General features: G+C 35.4%; 1 protein-coding gene and 1 pseudogene across 1 annotated transcript in view; both read left to right on the top strand.

Annotated features, from left to right (window-relative positions):
* Positions 1 to 20637, top strand: part of SGCD (sarcoglycan delta) — a 576378-nt gene that overhangs the window by 102791 nt on the left and 452950 nt on the right. The gene's annotated exons all lie outside the window — the stretch shown is intronic.
* On the top strand, positions 15724 to 15821 carry LOC124523736 (uncharacterized; annotated as a pseudogene).

The raw sequence follows: 20637 nt of genomic DNA, 5'->3' as shown, positions 1-20637 counted from the left end.
TTGTCAGGACTGCAAGTGCTTTATAAATGTCAGAGTTGGTGTGTGGGAATCTAGGACACTGCTTCTGTGTGTACCTTATGAGAGTCCGCTAATGAGGCCACAGGGGAGCCGCCCTCTGAGCGACTCCTGGAACAGTCCTGACTTCGAAAACGCCTCTCTGGGTCCACTCAGTGAAAAAATTTCATGGTGTTGTTGTTGTTGTTGTAGTTGTTGTATTGCAAACAGTATCCAGGTTTAAATGACCTAATTCTAAACAGCACTCATTTACAAACTTCAAAACATTATTAATACTCTGAGCACCTCCTTGTTAGAGGAAAGACATCACCTAGGGGTTTCCTTTTTAAGCCTTACTATTTAAACAGTCTCTTGGGGTGCCTGGGTGGCTCAGTCAGTTAAGCATCTGCCTTTGGCTCTGGTCATGATCTCTCGATTTCTGAGTTCCAGCCCCGTTTCTGGCTCTCTGTTCAGTGCAGAACCCTCTTTGGATCCTCTGTCTCCCTCTCTCTCTGCCCCTTCCCCATGCGTGTGTGCTCTCTCTTTCTCAAAAATAAACAAACATACATTAAAAAAAAAACAGTCTCTTGATTGTGACCTTCCTCAGTGTTGAACTTGTCATACTGCGTTAATGTTTCTTTGATTCCTCAGAATTCAGTACTGTTTTCAGTTCAGTTACCAGCACATACTTACTAGGCTTACAATAAATGCTTTTGCAGTGAATGAACGAAAGCCAAACTGGCTCACAGGTTTGAGTTTACCACTATGATTCTTGCTTATATAGCCTCTGAGTTGTGAATGATTCTGATCTTTATTATGGCTCTTGAGTTAATTGAAAGAGGTGTGAGGCTAATGATATATAGTCTTGCAGTTGTAATTTGTTTTTAGCACCGAGATTCCTTGACCCTCAGTGATGAAACTAAGGCCTTAGAGAAACATTCATATTGGAAAAGCCCTTCAAAGTCTCTGCTAAAGCATTCCATTTAGAGAACAGGTCTGTGGTTCAAAATAATGTTATATCTCCAAGATTTTGAAGACAGATTCACTGTCTATATCATGTAAGGTCACCCAGGGGTGTCAGGATCAAGATAGAAAGTGGAGTACTGGATATATTCATGGATAATATAATGAAATAGAGGTTCTTTTGTTTATTTTTAATTAAAAGGACTGCAGTTTAAGAGTGGCTTTAATGCATTTGGTCAAGGGTAAGGATGTGCTCTGCTAGGTTGTTTTTTTTTTTTTTATGTCTTGTGCTTAGTAGTGTGTTCTATTAAATAGTGGTTGAAAATGTTTTAATTGTTGTCTTCTATAGAAAGTAGATTCTATGGTCAAGCAAGTTTGAGAAATAATACATTTAACGAAGTGAGATTTTTCAAAGTTCATACACTTATAATGCTTCAGGACTTTCCAGAAGGTTATAAAATGATACATCATATCCCAAAGAATCTGATCATAAAAATATTTTTTATGGGAATTTTCCAGAACAGTGTGCTGTGGAGGTCACCTGGAGAAACCATACTCTAATTTTGCATATAAATGCCCATGTAATTTTATCTACGTATAGTTTCTATATTTTCTGTGGCATTTCCACTTCCTTGTTTGCTCACATTATGTCAACATTCTCCTTTAAAAAAAATCTATTTGGAGATCAAGCTTAGATTGTAGGTACTTAGAATTTAAATTTTTCTAAATCACTAAGTTAGTTAGGACCACATTGTAATCATATTCCCCTATTGACCCAAGTAAAGAAGTACAAAGAAGTACTTCTTGTGCAGTTTGATATTTGACATGGATAAACAGGGTAGCATCAAAAGGACAGGTTTGGACAAATTTCCATGTTTGTTTGTGAGACTATACACTTAGAAATTCACGAAAGTGTAAAGATCTTTAATGGTTCTATATTCCAACCATGTATTCACTCACTCATATATATGGTCATCCCATGTTTATTGAACATACGCTACAAGACAGTATGCTTTACACTAGAAAAGTGAAGGTGGAAATTATGTAATCTCTGTTGCCATCTTATTTCTGAACTCCCTCAAAATAATACAGTATTCAGGAAGATTTCCAGTTAGGAGTAAGATTTTCAGTTTTTGGGGGGCAGATGTCTCCATTTATCCAGTAGAATACCAAAAACCCAAGTAATGAAATAACTTGTCCAATATCACAGTTAACTAATGGAAGTATACACTATAGGACTAGGTATTTGGAATTGAGCCCCGTGCTCCATTTAGTACTGTGACATAACATAAACATGAAGGGTAATTTTTTTTTTAACGTAATGATTACATTTGTATGACTGGAAATAGAAACTTGTCAAAGTGGGAAAAAATACTGAGAAAGATCCCAAGATAAGAATATCATGTGTTATTTTGAAGACTAAGTCCCCATTGAGCTTACATTCTTGGGACTTCCACATTGCTTACAACTATAGACTTAATCTCAAAACTAAAGTGTTGGCTAATGGAGAGTTGACTTAATTTCATAGCTATAGTGATGGCTATTGGAGATATCCATAAAAGCAAAAAGTGTGGTTTGTGGGAAGTTGTCATCTCCTTGTGTCTTTTAATTGTGATGTTCTGATCCTAATTTACTGGGTCATGGATAGTGAGGTGGCTTTTCTTCCTAAACAACTGTGATTAAGCCTGAATCTTCAGAGGTTAAACCCACTTAAAAGTGAGAGGTTTAACCTTTCTCTAACAGGGCTGACCAGCAGATATCTTTGTGTTATATAATAAGAATAGAAATTCCATTCCAAAAATATGGTTATGATGCTGACTTTATACCTCAAGTGAATCATGTATTAGTCAGAATCACCTCTTAATGGGGGCGCCTAGGTGGCTCAGTCGGTTAAGCGTCCGACTTCGGCTCAGGTCATGATCTCGCGGTCTGTGAGTTCGAGCCCCGCGTCGGGCTCTGTGCTGACAGCTCAGAGCCTGGAGCCTGTTTCAGATTCTGTGTCTCCCTCTCTCTGACCCTCCCGCGTACATGCTCTGTCTCTCTCTGTCTCAAAAATAAATAAACATTAAAAAAAAGAAAAGAATCACCTCTTAATGGCTTATAATGTTTTCAGTAATATACTAAGCATGGTAGATGATGTAATATGTACATAAGGTACATATTATTGAAATACTGTTATTGAAAGAGGTTCCACTTTAATGAAGGAGGTAACACACACTCACTATAGGACATGAACTAGAGTGGCTCCTGGATTGATGCCACATGATGAGATGCCAAGAAGATGGTGTAGACAGTGGATCAAGTTTAATTCCCTACATTGTTAAAACCTCCTTTGCGTGTGTCAGCATATGTAACCTTCCCAAGTTATATTACTTCCCTGAGCCTTAGTTTCTTTGAGAAAAAGGAACAGCAGTCACTACTTCATGGAATTACTGTCAAGAATAAATGCAATTATACAGATTATCATAAATGACATGTTGGATACTTGTTGAAAGAGACAACTTTGAATTGTCTTTTCCTTTATCTGTAAAGCAATGTATGTTTGGAAAGGTATCATCTCAATTAAATAGCAAGATACAGTTTAAGTAACCACTCAAAAAAATCAGTGGATGAGTTTGATAATGAGAGTGTAAATTTGTGTCAGATGTGTTCTTTAGCAATGAGTGATCTAGGAATAGAGATTTCCAGAACTGTGATCTCCAAAGACCACAAAAATTCCTAGAATATACAGGAAGGCTGAATCTTGAGTTATTCATTGGGTACGTGTAATTTTTACCTAAGTTACATTCATAGTGCTCAATAGATTTTTGCTGCTATAAATTGCCCTTCCTGCATCCACAGAAGAAGGTAAAGCAAAAGCTCATAATGCACACTCAGTATAGACTGTTAAGAACTGCCAGGCACGCATCGTCACCAGCCACCCGGGTTACTGCCTTTCTAAAGGCTTAGAATCTGAGAGCTACTCCATGATCTTTCATTATATTCTTTTGAGGTTGGGCTAGTGAGAGGATTCTTTAGTGGGAAACAACAGGAACTAAAGAAGCAAAGAGTGGTACAAAGGCAACAAAATGAATATTTACAATGAGTAGATCAGGGTAATGAGCAGAATTTATGTTGAAGAATAGTAGAAGACAAGGTTTAAAGAGTCAGATGAAGCTAGATTGTTTAGGACTTTGTAAAATAATCACACAGGTTCCATTGCATAAAACAGTACTCTATTATAATGTCAGAAATGTATTGAGAGAGAAATGTCTATAAATTTTATTTTTCCCTTTGTTGGTGCTTCTGTGAGTTTCCTAATCAATGTACACCATGCCCTAGATTCTGTAGAGCAAACTGTATCTTCTGAGACCTTACCTTGAAAATACTTTTTATAAAGGGGCCGGAGAGTCACCTTTCTCCTAAATGAAATACAACAAATTCATAACATTTTTGCAAAGCCAATACCTTGTTAACTTAAATAGATCCTAATCCCCTATGTATAGGTGAGGATGTAGCATGTGTCAGGAAGAACAATGGGCTAGAAGGGAGTAGGATTCTAGTCCTAACTTTATTACAAATGAGCTGTGTGAACAGGAACAAGTATTTAATCATCTCTAGACCCTTGTTTGCTTATTTGTTCAAGGGAGATGTCCTGGCCTGCCCTATCTATTTTGCTGAGTCACTGTGAGGCTTTTGTAGGGTAATGTGCGAATCTCCCCTGAAAACAGTAAGGAGTTACTTCTCTTCTTATATATGTCTGTATACATATAAATGTAATAATACCTTATAGAGAGTATAATTATAAGGTAATTTTGGAAAATGATCTCTGAGTATGGCTGAATGATTTTATGATGCTTGATCTCATGACTCAGAAACTGTTGAAAGTACTATGTCACACAAAATTTAATGCCCACCCCCAAAAATCTATCAGAATGTAATAACAAAACAATAGTCGTGACAACATTAAGTGCTTAGTGAGTGTTCACTATCTTTGAGATATTTGGTGATTTTTTTAGATCAATTATTTCTTCTATGTCAAATATTATACTTAGTTCTTCTGCATATGCACTTATTTTTCCTTAAGTAAACTTATTTCTTTAGATAAATTTCCTTATTTTAGAACAATTTTAGATTTCAGAAGAATTGAAAGATTCTGCTATCCCACTATTCTAAAGATAGCAGAAAGGATACTCATATACCCCACAAGATAAGTTTCCCTTATCTTGTACATATTTTTAAAATGTAATTCTAAGAACAAACCCACCAGATTGGTATTGTGATTTTGTTATTGATACTAAGTTTTAGATTTCTTTGCAGTGTCTTTGTCTTTAGAATGTTTCTCACCAAGAAAGTTACGTGGATTAACTACTTTTTATATATAGTTATGTCATCAATTTGATATGGAGTTAAGTTTCTTTGCTCTTTGTCTTTTGTATTAGGTATGACTTTTAAACCTTTTTAAGGTAGCTTTTTTGAAAGTGTAAAATGCTTCTAGGTTTAGAATTAAAACTAAAAGAAAAGTTGTGCTCGGACAAATCTTATTCTCATCTTTATTTTTTCTACTTTGTTCTGACATTCCCATAAGTAGATTTTATTATTTTCTCATTTATCCATTTTGTGTACATTCAAATGCATGCTACAAATATATACACATACTTACGTGTCTACATACACTTGAATAAGTGCATTTATGTACCTTCATATGTATACATACGCTTACATTTACCCTTTTTTACTCAAAAAGTAAATACAATAGTCATTCATACCTTGATATTTTTACTTACCAGCCTATTTTAGAAATCACTCCATATTTGTTCATAAAGATTTTCTCATTTCTGTTGTACATCTAATACTCTGTAGTATGACGTTATTATAGTGTATTTAACCAGTCTTCTGTGATTAGACATTTTAGTTTTTCCCAATATTCTGCTGTCACAATTAATGCTACAATGAATATGCCACAAGGTTTTGTGCATATGTTTAATTCTTGTGGAAATACATTTTTAGGTAAACTCCTAGATTGCTGGGTCAGAAGATGAATGCATATAGAGTTTTGCTAGATATGTAGAATTATTCTTCATTAAGGTTGAATCATTATGCCCTCCAACTAACAGTATATGAGCTTATTGGTTTCTCTACAGACTCAGCAACAACATAATTTTTGGTTAGGCTGTTACATGTGGACGGTCTTATAGGTATGAAATATTAAAAATACTTTTTAAATGTTTGTTTTTGAGAGAGTGTTTCTGAGAGGGGCGGAGAGTGGGGGACAGAGGATCTGAAGCAGGCTCTGCTCTGACAGGCTAACAGCAGCGAGCCTGATGTGGGGCTTACACTCACAAACTGCGAGATCATGAGCTGAGCCAAAGTCGGACACTCAACTGACGGAACCACCCAGGTGCCCCTAAAAATATTTTTTAATTAGTATATGATGAGTATGGTTAAATGGTTTTATGTGGCATTTTAGAAATTAAATTTTTGCCAAGTCAAGTACAGGACACTTCTGCATTTAACCTGAAAGTCTAATAGATCTTGTGTACTATAGCTTTGAGAATAGATAATTTTGTTCATTTGAAGGAAGACTTTTTCTTTGTGTCACTCTTTCTTAGAGCATTTGTGTAGTGCATATGATATAGACACATTTCCAAAGGGAAAAAGTTGGTTTTTACATAAAAATGCATCATATTATTCAAAGGTGACTCACTAGGCCCTTGAAAAGATTGAGTTTTTTTTTTTCTTCAAATGCACTTAGTCACATGTTTATAGGCATTATTATCAGGACAGCTGAATGATAAGACCTAAATTGAAATGTTTATTGTATCAAAAAGATTTTAATAAAACATACTTTTATTGGTGAACATGACCCTTGGAGCTTGCCAACTGTGTTTTTTTTTTTGAAATGTGTTTAGAAAGAATGATTTAGGGGACGCCTGGGTGGCTCAGTAGGTTGAGCATCTGACTTCAGCTCAGGTCATGATCTCACGGTTTGTGAGTTTGAGCCCTGCATTGGGCTCTGCGCTGGTGGCTCAGAGCCTGGAGCCTGCTTCAGATTCTGTGTCTCCCTCTCTCTGCCTCTCCCCTGCTCATGCTGTCTCTCTATCTCTCTCAAGGATTGAATAAACATTAATTTTTTTTTTTTAAAGAAAGAATGATTTAGGTCAGAGTAGTCTCTTCTTGCAAATGTCTTTTGGACATTTTAGTTTCCACCATTTTGAAAAAGGCAAAAATCAGCTGACAAAGTATGACACCTTCTACTCTTCATCAGAGATCGTTGTACTTATGCTCTGATGGCTTTAAGATGCTTGTGACTCCGTCAATATATTTTTTTTAAAGCCACAAATTATAAAAGGAAAACATTCAGAAAAGAAAAGTAGCAAGGAAGAGGCATGACTTTTGGTTGGTCCTAGCACTGTTCTTTGTAACTTAAAGCAAGTCATTTTATATTTCTGGATCTTAATATTTCCCACTTGTAAAATATAAACAGTTTGGATTAGCTGATCTTTAATGTTGTTTATAGATTTAAAATATATTCCTTTTTATTAATTTATTTTTATTTTTTAGATAACACAATTTGGGGAGAGGGAGGGAGGGAGGGAGGAAGGAAGAGAGAGAGAGAGAGAGAGAGAGAGAGAGAGAGAGACAGAGAGAGAGAGAGAATCCTAAGTAGGTTCCATGCTCAGCACAGAGCTCAACGCTGGGCTTGAGCCCATGACTCCCTACAATCATGACCTGAGCCAAAATCCACAGTTAGATGCTCAACTGAGCCACCCAGGTGCCCCTAAAATGCTTTCTTGATTCTAATTATGCTATCAGTTTTTACCTTCTACATTTAAGCTTTGGCACTTCTGTAGGGAATATCTAAATCTATATCAAAATTAGATTATTGCTGAGCTTTCCAAATCTTTTCCCAAATTATTTCAATATCAATTGCATATAGTCTCTTGATTATAATGTACCGTAGGTGTTTTAAAACTGTGGAATAAAGAGGCAACCATTTCCTAAAATTATAGGTAGAAACCAGAGGTAGAGGGGAAATTTTTGTTTATTGATCCATCTGCATTTGTTGCACTTGTCACTCTAGCAACTGGTCATTTTGACAGTTATCTTCTGTCATTGAGAAAAATAAAAAAGGTAAGAAAAGTGGTCACTGTGTTTCTTTTCTATCATTTTATTCATTAAAGCATTTTTGAGACCCTCCATAAAAACATGATTTTAGATAATAAAAAGTTAGCTATAAAACTCAACATTATTAATAAGCATGAAATTCAACTTGAGAGAGATAAAATACATGAGAAGAGTTGTGAGCATAAATTATAAAAATGCCGTTTATAACTTATTGTTTAAAGGAATATGTAGAATATGTAGAATAGGTGGAATTAGGGCCTCCTGGGTGGCTCAATTGATTAAGTGTCTGACTCAGGTCATGTTCTTGTGGCTTGTGGGTTCCAGCGCTGCATTGGGCTCTGTGCTGACAGCTCAGAGCCTGGACCCTGCTTTGGATTCTGTGTCTCCCTCTCTCTCTGCCCCTCGCCCACTCGTGCTCTGTCTCTCCCTCTAAAAAGTAAATAAAACATTAAAAAAAAAAAAAGAAGAGGTGGAATTAATCCAAGAAGACGTCTTACATGAGAACACCTTTAATACAAGACTTGTTATGCAGAACTTGAAGTGAGTCTGTCTGCTTCTCACTACAAACTAAAGCTCCATTTTTTTCTCTCCTCGAGAGTTTGGTTATACAGTGATCCGGTAGAAAGCAAATGCAATCAACTTTACATCTATTCTGGATTTTAGATATTATATATTGATAAATAATCAATATAAGGTCATTTGTATCAAATGAGTCTGAAACTCTCCTGATTCCCTGTAGCTCTTCTGCCTTTTGGAGTTGACTCACATAGCCTTCATTTTAAGTATTTCTTAGTTATGATTACAAGCACTTATATTTCAGCACATTGGAGAGCTACCAGTGGATGTGGGTTGTGTAGTTTAACCCATTAGCTATTCAAAGGATTTGGGACAATCTGGCTTCAATGAAAATGTTGACTGGACTTCTTGAAGGACAGTTTCTTGTGACTCTCCACACCTAACAACTGTAGATGTGCCTTAAAATATTTAACAATTTCTCTACTGATAAATACCATTTCATTGTTGCTGCTCTTAGAATTGTATCTCCACTAGTCATGTTTTGTGTGTGTGTATGTGTGTGTGTATATATATATATATATATATATATATATATATATATATATACACACACTCTTCTGCCGTGTTGCTTTTACTTCTGTAAAGTTAAACTCTTAAATTTGAAATACTAGATTAGTTTGTTATGGAAGTATCTCTATAAAGCCAAGGCAATACTTATTTTATTCCCAGCTGTCTCTTATGCCACCACCCATAAGGTGCTACATTATACCTAGCACTTTCAAAATGAAGTATGAGCTTTTTCAAGAGTAGAGACATATGGGCGCCTGGGTGGCGCAGTCGGTTAAGCGTCCGACTTCAGCCAGGTCACGATCTCGCTGCCCCTCCCCCGTTCATGCTCTGTCTCTCTCTGTCCCAAAAATAAATAAACGTTGAAAAAAAAAAAGAGTAGAGACATGCATTTGATTAAGTTTTGTAACTTGTATTCTGTCATGATAGTCTCAGGCTCTTAAACACATTTGTCATAGGGACAAGGTAAATATATTTGGAGAAATTCCAGAAAAAAGAATACTTTAATGATGTGAGTTCTGGAGAAAAAAATTAAAGCAAGTATAATCAAAGGAATGTAATATTTTAATATTAAGACCACAAGAGTATTAACATGATTGAAAACAGAATGCATGGTCTTTTAAACAATAGCATCTCTGAAAATGGCATGGCATTATAAATATACTTATGTAAAGTGTATTGATGTCAGGCTTAATTTATGCAGTCATGAAGAAAAATTTAATTTGATTTTTAATAGTATAGTGAAATATTTTGGTTTTAAAGATTACCTAAAAATAAAATCCTAATCTTCTAAAAGAGTATAATATTACCACACATTCACAGACCAGCAAGAAGAACTACTGGCCATGAGTTTTCTAAGCTAACCATTAACTGTTTTTTTTTCCCCTTGGCTTTTCTTCTTCCATAGAATTTCTAATACAAGGAATAGGTGTGGGGCAGCCTTAAAATGGATTTTAAATCCCCTTAACTTTAAATATTATTTTTGTACAAAAAATTAGTTCTGGATTATCTTTCTTTGCATAGGTAATAGCTAAGAAAGGTTTAACCTACAGTTGCCTGACCTTCTGAACTGTGCCAATTTTAACTCCCCCAATTTTGTTTTCAGTGAAGTAGAACATAAATAAATTTAAAAGTGAAGATGTTAATCTTTTGACCAATACATACTAAGTAACAGAGAAAATAACAGCTAATAATGTAAAATAAAAATAAGTATGTATCACCATGGCTTTGGGGGGATTTTTTTTACTGTTTCTTCATCTTTTTATTTGCTCTATTCGTCATCAAAATAATGGCAAAAATATTACAGTGATTAGCCTAATGAAGGAAAGAAGCTATTAATAGAATTTTTAACATTAATAACAGTGTTATATTTACTCAAATGTAATATTGTCATTCAAACAACATGAAAGATATTACATACACCACTGTCTGAAGAAGAAAAAGAAAAAAAAAAGAGACAAGAGGAGTCAGATTTACTTTAAGGCTGGAACAGAAAGAAAATTGCCATACGTTTGCTAGCACCTGATTCTTGTAAGCTGCCAACAGCTTAATAGAACTTAACCTCATCAGATTTTCAGCCTGTGATGTAATAATGTTATGGCCAACATTTTCTATTTGGCAAAACTTAGTTTATCCAACTACAATTTACTAAATTGGCATTTTGCTGAAATGGCTATTGTTGCCTGAACACTTTTCTAAAGTCTTGGCGAAGTTGACCCGAGTCTTGTGTGAAAAGGCCAGAGTCATGAGTTGGGTCTTTCTTCCTTAATCACTGTTTGCAGAACTATGACAGTTTTTATTTTGTAGTTTTAAAAACTCTACCAGTGGGTGAAAGAATAGCTTATTCCCTATTCTTTCTGTGTGTACATTCATTCTGCTAATATAAATAATTGTATTAGTATATTTCTATGGTTTTCATGCTTATGCCTATTAGACCATAACTTTCATTAAAGAAAAGAACTATGTCCTATTTTTTACCAGCTTCATTGAGATATGATTAACCTATAACATTGTGTAAGTTTATAGTGTATACACATGTTGATTTAATACACCTATATTTTGAAAAGATAACCATCATAGCATTAGCTAACACCTCAGTCACTTCAAATAATTACCATTTCTTATTGGTTATGAGAAAATTTAAGATGATTTTCTTAGGAACTTTCAAGTATGTAACACAGTATTATTAACTATAACCACTATGCTGTATATTAGATCCCCGGATCTTATCCTTCTTATAACTGGAAGTTTGTAATCTTTGACCAACATCTCCCCATTTCCCCTACCTCTGTGTGTCTGGTAACCACTGTTCTACTCTCTGACTTCAGCTTTTTCAGATTCTATGTATAAGTGATAGGATGCAGTATTTTTCTTTCTCTGACTTATTTCACTTAGCACAGTGTCCTTAAGTTCCATCCGTGTTGTCACAGATGCAATGCTGTCTTTATATTTAAACTAGTCACATTTCCATCTTCATTCCACAGGACCTCGCAGAGTGTTTTCCAAGTAGTATATTCACCCATGTCCACTCACTGATACACTTATTCACTGTCTTGTCTTGCCATTATCCTAAAATAGAGGCTTGGTCAAAAGAAATGAGATAGCCACAAGGAAGAAGTGTACTTTAATCATATAAATGTTTCTGAGTAGAGTCTCTTTCCCTCTTTCGCCCCTTTTATCTCTCTCTTTATCTGCCTCTCTCCTTACCTCCTTTTCTCTTTTTTTTCTTGCTGTCTCTTTTCTCTCTTTTTAAATACTATCTAGTTGAGATTTCCAAAGCTGTAGGTCAAGAGACCTGTGTCTTCCTTTGTGACCAGGTGAAATGTATTGGATCTTTATCTACTTTAATTTCTTCATCTTTTGAAGGGCACTCACATCTATTCACCTCTTCCATATATAGGAACATACATAGTAAGGACAAAATTAGATAAGAGTTGTGAAAGTACTGTAAAAATATTTAAAAAGTTAATTTGGTAAAATTAAAAAGCTAAACACACTGATAATATACATAGACAAGTGAACACATACATAAATGTATGTGTATGGGTGCATATATATGCAAATTTCTTCAATTGAGAGAGAATTTCCATTCTGGTAGTTGGACTACAAGTTAAACTGAGTTAATGTATCATAAAAGCATTCTGAATCTTATTTTTTTGCATAATCGCTACACATTAAAAAAAACCACAACACTTCACACATGCTTTAGGATCACCACGTCTGTTAAAATGAGACCTTGTGATTTGAATAGCTAATCAAATCATTGAGAAGCAGCTGTAACTCTGTAATACTTTATTGAGGTCAAACTAAAAATAGAAGCCAGAGCCTTATTTATGTTGCTATCTCTTAGTGATAGAGCTACAAATACCATTCCTGCCATCTAGACCTTAGTTGATATAATGACAACTAAGGCCAGCCATAAGATTTAGTAATGGTGGAAATAATTGATTATTTTGTCTGCTTCTGTAGTTTTCAAAGTTTTAACCCTATATACGAGAACTATTTTAGATCAAAACATGCAGAGGTACAATTCACAAAATGCCAAGTCAATTAATGTACATTTTGCTATGGTAGCAACGCTGCCAGTTTATTTCATTTTTATCTATTTTTTTAATTTCATTTTTATTTTTTATTTTTTTAATGAAATTTATTATCAGATTGGTTTCCACAGAACACCCAGTGCTCATCCCAAAAGGTGCCCTCCTCAATACCCATCACTCCCCCTCCCCTCCCTCCCACCCCCCATCAACCCTCAGTTTGTTCTCAGTTTTTAAGAGTCTCTTATGGTTTGGCTGTCTCCCACTCTAACCTTTTTTTTTTTTTTCTTCCCCTCCCCCATGGTCTTCTGTTAAATTTCTCAGGATCTACATAAGAGTGAAAACATATGGTATCTGTCTTTCTCTCTATGACTTATTTCACTTAGCATAACACTCTCCGGTTTTGTAGCAACGTGGATGGAACTGGAGAGTGTAACGCTGCCATTTTAGCACACGATCTTTGTCTTTAAATTCCCAGGGGTAGGATTACCATGTTTGAAATCTTAGGCTGCTTCTATTCTTCTACAGATTTTCAATGAATTCTGGAGACAAAAATATAGGACAAAATAAATATTCACATATTTCTGCCTTCAGTTAAAGTCTGGTATCATTTTTATAAGTATTTGAGAATTCACACATACTGGAGCTGTCATGGTAATTCAAGGTTTGGAGGAGAAGGAACATTTCTGGTTTTGTTATTTGCTTTGCAAAGCTCGGCCTTTATGAATACATATTTTTGGAGTTTTGCCACAGAATCTGTACCTTAGGTTTCCGATTCATACCCCAGAGTATTAGCTAGATAAAGGAGTTTGTTCCATTTTGATATTGTGCATGTTTGCATGTGCTTTAATCTTAACATGTCCCGACGTTATTTAATTTACTCGTGTGTCCAATAGAGTCTATCAAGTAGACCAGCTTTTTGTGATTTTTATCACTATAAATCAAAAACTTCAGATACAGGCATGAAGTATCTATTGAAAATAATCAGAAAATAGAATTGTTTCTTAAATTGTTAGTACGTGATAGTATGAATGGTAGACTGGGTATCTAACTGTAATAATCTCAATAATAATAGGAATCTTATTGTGTTTATTAGACTCATTTATTTTTGGAGATTTATCAGCTTATAGGGAAGTACATCCCAAGAGACAATGGTAAAACAAAACCATTATGAAAATATCAATGCTTTCTTCAAAGTTTTTGTTTGTTTTAAGCAAATTACATACAGGATCTACTAATCTTAATAACAAAATTTGTGAATTAAATGGTGTTATTCCCAGATGAATACAAGTTTCATAGAGATTAAATATCTTGCCCAAGGACCTGCAACTCATGTAGGACAGGGCTGGTACTGAGAGCTCGATCAGACTGATTTTCAGCCTCATTATTTTAACTCCTCTCATTTTCTCAACAAGAATGGTTGGAACAATTGGCAGCTTAGAGAACTGAAGACTTTGAAATGTGTATGAAATGGAATTGTTGTAGGATCTATGATGATGAAATGGTTGAGCTCATTTTTCATGGCTCCATATGGCCTAGTTAGAACCAATGAGTAGATGTAAGCATGAAAGTTTCAGTTCTGATACTTTCATTTAAGAAAATGGCGAGGCTTCTTCCAGGACGAATGAACTCACTGTCATTGGAAACAACTGTTCTCAGACTGCAGACAAAAGTCAAGTAGAAAAGGTTCTCATGGGAACAAAGGTATCGTGCTAGATGATTTCTAAAGTTCTATCCACTGCTAAGATTCCACATTTTAAGTATTTGCAAGTGTTTATGGGTTGAGACAAAGAGGAAATATTAACAATTTCTACTTTTTGAGATTCCTACATATAGAGAATTCACCTTATGCTAGTTACTCTGTTGAATTTGTTAATATTTTCTTTTGAAGGAAGGGAGAGGCAAGTTTTAACAAGTTCTTATACTCAACATCATCTTTTGGTTTTTATTCTGTAGGAGGTGAGGTACATTTGATTTTTTTGGTAATAATTTCAGGTAGAAGTTGGTACTTTAAAGAACCCTCGAGAGAAGTAAAATGTTAGCTTTTGAAATGGGATTCATTCTGGACTTGTTTTTCTGAAATTTTTACAAATCTCACATCTTCTTAGGGAGCATAAAAATGGACTGCTCTCCTTTGAATGTTCATTGAAGTTTCAAAGCAAATAACATAATTATTTTTAAAAACATGCTAGAGCAGGAAGAAGATAGTTATTTGACTTTTATTTTTTTAAGACCTCAAGTATTTATTTTTTAAATATTTATTCATTTAAATTCAAATTAGTTAACATACAGTGTAGTATTGGTTTCAGGAGTAGAACCGAGTGATTCAAGACTTACGTAAAATACCCAGTGCTCATCCCAACAAGTGCCCTCCTTAATGCCCATCACCCATTTAGACTGTCCCTCCACCCAACACCCCTCCAGTTTGTTCCTGTATTTAAGAGTATCTTATGGTTTGCCTCCCTCTCTCTTTTCATATTATTTTTCATTCCTTTCTTTGTTCATCTGTTTTGTTTCTTACATTCTACAAATGAGTGAAATCGCGTGATATTTGTCTTGCTCTGACTTGTTTCACTTAGCATAATACACTCTAGTTCTATCCACGTTGTTGCAAATGGCAAGATTTAATTCTTTTTTATTGCTGAATGATATTCCATTGTGTGTGTGTGTGTGTGTGTGTGTGTGTGTGTGTGTATGCACACACATCTCTATCCATTCATCAGTCACTGGACAGTTATTTGACTTTTAAAGAGACAGAAGTAGCAAAAACTATACATTATTTGATTGCTTTGAAAATTGTTGGGTGCATCTGCTTAAAATATTTTTTTCTACTTAGTGTGAAAAATAAAGCACCATTTAGGTAACCTTTCTTGTCAATCATGTTTTACTTGTATTTTTAGTGGACTTATTCCGTCTTGAAGATTCTGTTATGCCTCCCTGGTCAACCTTCACCAGCAACCTCCAATCTTCCCATGTACTATTATAAAGATGTATTGCTGTCAATGTAAATAATAAACTAATTATTATAGCTATGAAATTAATCACTTCTCGGCCTTTTGGCTAAGATCACGTGTAGTATCTGTTCTTATCAGTTTAAAACTATGAAATTAGTCCTTGTATTTATTTGGAAGAATGTAAAGAGGGAGTAAGTGGTAGGCAATGGGCAGTTTCTTCTTACTTTGAATGCATAAGTTTTATCAGATGAGGCAGGAAGAGTTGATAAAGTTTATGGGAAGTAACTAATTTTGACTCTTTGGACTGAAAGTAATAGCATTCACAATATAGGATTGTGAAAACTCAGGGCCATTTGGATAGATAGCCTCTGAAGAAGTTGAATTTTCTTAGGTGATCAGTGGAGATTGTTGCATGGGTGCTGAGAAGGATGGGACTATGTAGAACTAGTTCTATGAGAGATCAATAGTATTGTATAAGCAAACACAGTTACCCTGGTGTTGGTTTAACATAGGAGAACAATACCCGGAATTCCAAAATTAGACTATTGGGGGAAGTCAGTACGTGGTTTTTGTTTGCTCATGGTTTGAATTGAAAGCTTATAGTGCAGGATTTCAGAAATTGGACAAGACTTTGGACCTGTTGATTTTCTAAAGAAATAGTTGATGCAGTGAGGTAGAATCCTGGGAAATAAGTTGGATTTAGTTTGTGCAGACAATGGCTGGAATGCTGTGTTTCCAAGAATGGAGAGCATGGGGCTGACATTAGTGATGCCATGGAAGAGTGAACAGCAGGATGTGGTGACAGATTGAATGCAGAGGGGGAACCTAAATGACATGACTGGCTTGTGGCTAACGTGACAACAAAGCAGCAGGATGTAGATTGTGTGACAGTTGCTTTCTGTCCAAGGACAGCCACAAATGGAACAGTAATCACAACAGGGCATGTCTTTTTAGATAAATCAACATATGTGATAAGGTATGCATCCAATGAAGGGAAAATTAAAATTGGTGCATAAATTAATGAATCCAATTATGATCCATATCTTCTTTCAATTCTGGGTTTTTATAACAAATGTCAACATAGAGGAGTTATGAATTTGTGTTAACATGATAACAGTTCTCTTTTGTTGATTGCTCACTTACTATAAAATAGGCACTGTGCTGTTTCATCTGCATTGGTTTGTTTAGTCTATATATGTACAGTTTTCACCCCCAGTGTATAGATGGCAACACTGAGGTTTAGGAAGGTTAGAGACATGTGTCCAACATTACACAGCCAGTAAATGGTAGGGCCAAGGTTCAATTTTCATCACTCAGACCCAGATCTGTTCTCTTAAAAATTTGGCATTCTATGTCACGATTAACTTTCTGATGGTGACCTACCTTGGAGACAAAACCATTATTCTTCAATTACCTTTTAAAGTGGACAAAACATGAAGAATAGTGTCCCAGACAAAAGAGGGAGGTATTTGAGCCTAAAAACAAGGATACAAACTATCAGAAGCACAGATAGGTTTTTAGTGTCCCAACATGACCTTATCATCATTATTAATAACAACTACATTCCAATGAGATTTATTTCCAAATTATATTTTAGTCCCAATTGGCTACATTTTCATTTCGTGAAATGGCAGTTTTATAAGAACCAGTAGGTCTTGTTGTAACTAGTCTAACTCAAATTAACCACAGAAATCACTTTGGGGAAAAGATTGTTATCAAGCAAAAACCAGACAAAACAAAAAATCTGCACGACTTCACCTCTTGGTAGAAATCTCTTGAGTTATCATTTAAAGCAGAAAATAAGAATATAAGGATAAGTTAAATTTTATGTTAGGCTCTTTCACTTTTAGTGAGCAAGTCACTTAACCTCTTTGTTTTATCATTTCTGTGAAAGTATCTTAATCATTGACCACTTAATTGATAACTTCCCATGAAAGCCTTTTAAAGCCATTAGAAACAAATCCAGTGCTAGCTAGATGTCAAAGGTGACAGTTTGCTTTTTTTTTTTTTTTTTTTTTTTACCTTGGTGTTTCACAGTTCAGAGCTTGTTCAACTTTAGTGAAGTTCAACTTTAGTAAAATAACTCTCTCTTGACTGAAAATATTCCTCAGTGGTAAGCAATCTAGCTATCAATCTGCCTTAAATATTAATTACCACACATAAAAATGTCACACTGTGAAGATTAATAGGGTATTTTCTAAACATATGAGATGACAGAAAAACTCTTATTAGCACAATCTGCCGAAAAGACTATTACTTTTATTATCATTAGAATTACAATCATATATCCCAGTAAATACTAAAGAATGCACACTGCCCTTTGAAAATCTAAACTAGAATATACGGTGCCATGAAATGACATTTTGAGTCTCTCTTAATTTTGTCTTCAGGACCTCTTACTCAGCATTCTATGTGCTTGCTGCTATTGCTAGACCAGAAACCAACAGTTTGTTAAGAGAATGGATGCCAAATTTTCCTATAGTTTCAAAACTACAATTTGAGTTTTGATTTTTTCAGTGGTGTCATTTAAATTTCTACTGAAATAAAGAGATTGAGAATCAGTATTTACTATAACTGACAGAAGATAATTTTCAATTGAGACACAAAAACAGGGAGAAGAGCACAAATGATAAAAGAAAACTGGAAAGCCAGGAGAGACTCTCTAATCTTTTTACTCAAAAGAGTTTACCTCAGTCTTTTAATTGATTTTTATTTTTGATTATTTATATTTCAGGTAGTTAACATATGGTGCAACATTGGTTTCAGGAGTAGAATTCAGTGATTCATCACTTACATACAGCACCCAGTGCTCATCATAACAAGTGTTCTCCGTAATACCCATCGCCCATGTAACCCATCTGCCACCCACCTCCCTTCATCAACCCTTCATTTGTTCTCTGTTGTTAAGAGTCTCTTGTGGTTTGTTTCCCTTTCTTCTCTTTTCCCTCTCCTTCCTATATGTTAACCTGTTTTGTTTCTTAAAGTCCACATGAGTGAAATCATATGATAGTTGTCTTTGTCTGATTGACTTATTTCACTAAGCAGAATACATCCTAGATCCATCTACATCATTGCAAATGGCAAGATTTAATTTTTCTGATAGCTTAGTCATATTCCATTGTTTATATATACCACATCTTCTTTATCCATTCATTAGTCTGTGGACATTTGGGCTCTCTCCATAGTTTGGCTATTGTTCATAATGCTGTACATTGGGGATCATGTACCCCTTTGAATCTGTATTTTTGTGTCCTTTGGGTAAATATCTAATAGTACAGTTGCTGGATCATAGGGTAGTTCTCATTTTTAGTTTTTTGAGGAACCTCCATACTCCAGATTGGCTGCATGAGTTTACATTCCCACCAGCAGTGCAAGAGGGTTCCCCTTTCTCTGCATCTTGCCAACACCTGTTGTTTCTTGTGTTGTTAATTGTAGCCATTCTGATAGATGATATAAGAAAAGTAGAAAGCTAGGAGAGACTCTCTCATCTGTTTACTCAAGAGTTTGCCTAAGTTTTGTGGAAAAGTAACACTCATACTACCTGATTTACCCAGTTGAATGATTTCTACTTTGATAAGGAAAATAAATGGTAAGCTGTTAGGCATTTAGGACACTTATTTGAAATGATTTCAAATACAAGTACTGCAATCAGGATATAAGCAGCAACATTCACTTGTTTTATCTCCAGTACTTTGCATAGTGATGGGCTTGTAGTATGTGCTTAGTAAATGTTTAGTGGTCAAATAAATAGTTATGTAAGCCCAGCACAGTTACTTATTATCACCTGTATTATCAATACTCGTAATACTCATACAAGGTATTTGGATATATAAATATTTCTTAAAGTATAAATATCAGCTTATGCATGTACATTGCATAAAAGTAATCAGCTGTGTACAATCTGTCCTGAGAAAAACAGAAGTCAAGCTGAATTTGAAGTTTTGAGTGGAAATGACTGAGGATAGACAAGGAAATAAGTAGCTTGGAAGAGGGGTTGTTTCAGTAGGAAAGATACAGGAAAAATGATAGAAAGGAAGGGTAATGAATTTGGTTTGGAACACAACGAGAAGAAGAAGCCACCATGATATCTGAGAAGAAACTAGTAGGTGGTTGCTGATGGTTAGACTTAGCAATAATTGATAGAACTGAGGCCACTTCCATGGAAATTCTCTTCCATACTTTGTTGAAAGGTCGGTTCTGGGGCGCCTGGGTGGCGCAGTCGGTTAAGCGTCCGACTTCAGCCAGGTCACGATCTCGCGGTCCGTGAGTTCGAGCCCCGCGTCGGGCTCTGGGCTGATGGCTCAGAGCCTGGAGCCTGTTTCCGATTCTGTGTCTCCCTCTCTCTCTGCCCCTCCCCCGCTCATGCTCTGTGTCTCTCTGTCCCAAAAATAAATAAAAAAAAAAAAAAAAGAAAGGTCGGTTCTGGGAACCCATTATTAATATCGAATACAAGGTAAACTTGGGAAAGTTTATTGGACTAGAAGATTTACTAACCCAGGATTAGCTTCTCAGATTATCTTGATAATTTGGACTAAGAGTTAGAAACTAGATCCATGAGAAAAGGTACAAGAGCTGTAGATTCACAGAGTTGAGAAGAAGGTTAGTACCACGGTAACCCAAATTACTGGCTTAAGTTTGTTTGGTGAGAGCAGGACTTGTGTACCATTCAGACATGCCAATCAGGAGGAAGCAAGGATTGCTTTAGAACTTGACTGTTCTCCTATTCCCCATTCCAGGTCTCATAGATCACCATCAACCTCCTGTGTTGGGCTTCTGAGGTATCCCTGTCTTTTCTTGACAGCTTAAGGTATAGCTTCAGTAATGAACTTCAGAGGCACTATTAGTAGCTTTAGGAATGCCCCTCAGAGGCAATGCCAGTAGCCATTAGAGCATAAGATTGGGCAACAGAAAAAGTAAGTCCCCTAATCTTGGCTAATAAGAAGAGTGAGTATTTCAAACAGTTCTACCAAGAAAAATGAAAACCAAGAGGAGAGCCAACA

This window comes from Lynx rufus, unplaced genomic scaffold (assembly GCF_022079265.1).
Source record: "Lynx rufus isolate CCGP_SWC_20201006 ecotype Redwood Valley unplaced genomic scaffold, mLynRuf1.p SCAF_1, whole genome shotgun sequence".
NCBI classification, from domain to species: Eukaryota; Metazoa; Chordata; class Mammalia; order Carnivora; family Felidae; genus Lynx; species Lynx rufus.
This window is presented reverse-complemented; position numbering and strand designations above follow the sequence as displayed.